The following is a 5,038-nucleotide window of genomic DNA, read 5'->3' as shown; positions in this document are numbered from 1 at the left end:
CATTGAGGTGCATTACCACTATGTCAGGGAGAGGTTCTCAGCAGGAGAGATCATCTTGGCTTATGTGCCAACACAGGATAACCTTGCAGATCTTTTCACAAAGGCATTGTCTCCTGAGAAGCTTGAAGCTTTCCGCAAAGCTTTGGGCTTACTTCCCTTTGTGGACTGATCATGATTTCAGGGCATGGCACTTCCCTTTACTCATGTGCCAGCTCTCGTTCACCGCATCACTCCAAGGGGGATTTGTTACCATATACATGTGGTAGTGATGTGTGTGAACACACTAGGACCGTCGGGGCATTTTTTTCCCTCTTTAGGAGGTTTTTTCCCCCGTGCATTGTATATACGGGTATAAGCATGTTAACTTGTCATGCTTTTTGGTGTCCCAGACAATGCTAGTAAGAGGTGCTTGTTAGCATCTATTCAAAACCAAAGAGCAAGTGAAGTTTGAAATTTTAATAACCATAAGATATATTATTTTTTCCCTCCCATATGGGGTGTGGACTCTGTTTTCAGTTACGACGACGACGTGGGATGTGGCCTCTGTTCTCTTTCTCTCTCTCTCTCTCTCTCTCTCTCTCTCTCTCTCTCTCTCTCTCTCTCTCTCTCTCTCTCTCTCTCTCTCTCTCTCTCTCTCTCTCTCTCTCTCTCTCTCTCTCTCTCTCTCTCTCTCTCTCTCTCTCTCGCATTGCTTCTTGCCTCGAAGTTGAGTTGTCAAAGCTTAGTAGACTTGCAGATATGGAAAACCAGCAAACAACATTATTGCCACTAGAAATGGAGGCAGAAGGGAGCCATTACAGGAAATGAATCACAACTACCAGCATCCAGCTCTTTCTATTATCAGGAAATATGAGACAGAAAGAAAGCGTAAACAGCGGGAGCATCGACAAATGACAACTAAACGAGGACATCATGCCGCACCGATGAGGAGAAATGGAAAATCTCCTTTGAGGTTGTGAAAGCTTTCAAGAGCAGGACTGAAGGTCTCAACAAAGAAGCAAAGTGAGAAATCTGGAATCTTGTTGCTCAACATCTGCTTGTTCGGGCAATCCGTGATCAGTCTTTAGAGGAGGAGGCTGCTGTGCAGAGTGCAATTGTCTCCAATGTCCGCAACACACTAGCTATCGTCAAGCAGCCAGCTTCTAACGAGGAGTTGTTTTTGAAGAATGCAGCATTGCAAATGATGATAAATTCAAAGGAAAACATGCCTATTGAAAAATTCTCCAGGGTCCTAAAAATTGACCGTCGCAGCTTTTTCAAAGCAAAATCACGGCATGTGAAGTCTGGTGTCAATGCTCGACTGTTTCCATTTGCTGAATGTCACAAGCAACACCGTCATAACCCTATCACAGATGAAATTAAGGAATTGGTCTACACATTTTGGACAGAGGAGACTCGTGTTTCACCCAACAAGAAGGATGTTTGTCGAAAGAAAGTGAGAAGGAAAAGCTACATAAAACACCCTGTGCACCTCTTGGATGAGTCTCAGGTGATCAATGACATACTTACGCCATAACTTATGCATTCTAGCATGCTAGTAATCTACCTAGCATACTGAGCATGCTAGTTATCACAATATGTTATGCTATGTATGCCACCTAGCATGTGTGCTAGTTAGCATAGTGTCACTCCTAGTATGCTGGGTATGCTGTTTACCATGATAAGTATGCTGTCTAGCACAATATGTAAGATACTATAACACCCTTTATGCTAGTTAGCATACCTATTATGCTAACTAGCATGCTCTGTATGTTCTTTGACACAATGAGTATGCTAGCTACCTTTCGTAGTATGCTAACTAGCATAATGGGTAAGCTGGTTTATGTTATATGCTAGTTAGCATTCCTGTATGGTGGGTATGGTGTTCAACATACATCTTCTGCTAGTTAGCATGCCTAGTGATCTTGAGGACTACGCTCGTTAGCACAATATGTATGCTACTTTAACACCTTTATGCTAGTGTGCTGGCTATGCTATTCAACATAACAAGTGTGCTGGCTAACACAATATGTATGCTAGTTAGCGTACCTTCTATTCTTCTTAGCACACTTTGTGTGGTTAACCATGACTCATATGTTAAACTACACACTGATTTTGCTTGTTAGCATAGCTAGTATGCTAGTTAGCATACTCAGCTGTGCTAACTAGCAATATAGCATGCTAGTAAGCATACTCAGCTAGCTAACTAGCATCCTGAGTATGCTAGTTAGCATAGTTAAGAATGCTAAGTAGCATAACGAGTAAGTTGGGTTATGCTAGTATGCTAGTTAGCATATTCAGCTATGCTAACTAGCATACTCAGCATGCTAGTTAGCATACTCAGCATGCTAACTAGCATGCTCATGAGAATGCTAGTTAGCACAGCTGAGAATGCTAAGTAGCATAACGGGTAAGCTGATTTATGCTAGTTAGCATTCGTAGTGTGTTGGCTATGTTGTTCACCATAATAACTGTGCTGGTTAGCACAATATGTATGCTAGTTAGCATACCTTCTATTCTTCTTAGCACACATTCATGTGGTTAACAATGACTCATATGCTAAATTACACACTGATTATGCTTGTAAGCACAGCTAGTAAGCTAGTTAGCATATTCAGCTATGCTAACTAGCATGCTGATGAGTATGCCTCGTATGCTAAACTATGATGAGTATGCCTCGTATGCTAAACTACACACTGATTGTGCTTGTTAGCACAGCTAGTATGTTAGTTAGCATACTCAGCATGCTAAGTAGCATGCTGATGAGTATGCTAGCTAGTATGCTAATGAGTATGCTAGTTAGCACAGCTAGTATGCTAACTCAGCATGCTAGTTAGCATACTCTGTATGTTGATGAGTATACTCAGCATGCTAACTAGCATGCTGATGAGTATGCCTCGTATGCTACACTACACACTGATTGTGCTTGTTAGCACAGCTAGTATTCTAGTTAGCATACTCAGCTATGCTAGTTAGCATACTCAGCATGCTAACTAGCATGCTTAGTATACAATGCTATACCCAGTTACATGCATGGTAGGACCATACAATGTGCTTTTTAACACACCAATTTGTTTCTATGGTGGATGTATTAAGTAGCAATGTGTATAGTCCTATTTGGATTATTTCTCCTAGTAAACATACTGATCAAATATGGATATTGCAGGTTGAGCTCTTTCAAAGATTCAAACAAAAACATCCAGATTGCAAGATTTGCATGAGGATGTTTGAGATGTTAAAGCCATTCTTTTGCAGGAGGCTGAAGGATAGGTACACATGCTGTTGCGAATACCATGTGCAGATGACCTTTTTGAAAGACGCACTGAACCACATGCACTCTCATGCTTTTGGGCTGCATGATACATGTTGCAACTGTGTATGCAATATCTGTGCTAAAGGCAAGAACATTAGCAGCGGCTGCCTGACTTCACATCACACGTTCAAAGGTGTCACACAGATGTGGGAGTCCGTTCTCTGTCCAAAGCCAGTAGATGCAGTTTTCCATAGAAGGGAATGCTTGATGGGAGACTGTAAGATATGTGGAGTAAAGAAGTTAGAATTATGTTGCTTAGAAACAGCAAAGCCAGGTGAGAGTATTAATGTGAAAGTATTTGTGTATGTAGAAGCAAAAGACAGGCATGGAGACAGTAAGAAAAGAAAAGATCTTTTGCATAAAGAAATGCAGTGCTGGGAGTTTCTTCGACTATTGCAGACCAAGTTGAAGCTCTTCATCACTCATAACTATGTGGCACGATGGCAAGGACAACAATTTAAGGATTGTATACTTCGCTTTCCAGATGATGTCATTGTCTCAATTGTTGACTTTGCTGAAAATTACGCCTTCAAGGAGCAAAATGAGATTCAGTCAATGCATTGGCACTCTAGTCAAGTAACTATTTTTGTACACATAACGTACTACCGCAAGGCAAGGGAGGTAGTCAAAACAATCCACTTCTTCATATCAAATGATAGGGTCCATGACACACTGTTTGTGCAACATTGCTTCATGCTACATTGTGACTGGTTACAACAAGAGGGTGTCACTTGTAAACAACATTGGGTGTGGTCAGATGGTGCGGCCTCGCAATTCAAGGGAGCCAGGCCTTTCTATTTTGTTGCAAGATATGGTGGACTCACAGGGATTGGGATGAGCTGGTTCTTCTTTGGATCAGGGCATGGTAAGGGCGAGCATGATGGTGCAAGAGCAGTTGTGAAAAGAACCTTGACCCATGAACAACTAAAACCTAATGGAGCTATATTGCAGTGTGCAGCAGATGTGGTTACTTATTGCCAGGCCAACCTATCGCATGGAGCACCTGCATCATATCCTTCAAAAGAAAGGGAATGTGCTCGTGTGTTCTGGGAGGTTAAAGAGGGAGATGTTAACAGGGAAGTTAAGTGGAATTGTGCCACTGTGGCAAAAACTCGCTCTTTGCATGCTATTCGTGGTCACAACCCGCAGGATCCAACTGCCCTTGCAACAAGAAAGTTCACATGCTTTTGTGATGCATGCATGAATGGAAGGTGGAATCGCTGCATCAATAAAGCTCACGTGGAAGCTTGGGATTATAAGATTCTGCGGCCATTACTTGAGCAAACAGATGAAGTTTCGACAGAGGAAGTCGTTGGCTATGATGACTTCATATACGAAGGTCATCATGATGTGTTGAGTAGCACTCTATGTTCTGGAGACACATTTGCTATAAATCTAGATGCTTTAACCAACGCCAAAGATGTGGATTTCTATCTGGTCAAGTGTGTTGCAGAAAAGGAGAAGGTGGAGAAGGGGTACATTGATGAATGGAGCAATGTAATTGACAGAGGCTCATGTGTTGTGCAAGGACTGTATTACAAGAAATTGGATGCATACACCTTCAAGCTAGACCACAAGCAGTCTATCGTCCACCTACTTTCACATCTGGTGCGATGTATCAAAATACCCATGGAGCACGTCCCAAGGAGAAGGCAGGTGTACACAATCACTCCAGAAAGCTATGAAGCAATCTGTAATAGCATGCCCTTCAGCTTTTAATTTGTATCCACTGGATTTTCTATATAC

This window comes from Adiantum capillus-veneris, chromosome 12, assembly GCF_014529385.1.
Source record: "Adiantum capillus-veneris isolate H3 chromosome 12, ASM1452938v2, whole genome shotgun sequence".
In the NCBI taxonomy this organism is placed as follows: domain Eukaryota; kingdom Viridiplantae; phylum Streptophyta; class Polypodiopsida; order Polypodiales; family Pteridaceae; genus Adiantum; species Adiantum capillus-veneris.
This window is presented reverse-complemented; position numbering follows the sequence as displayed.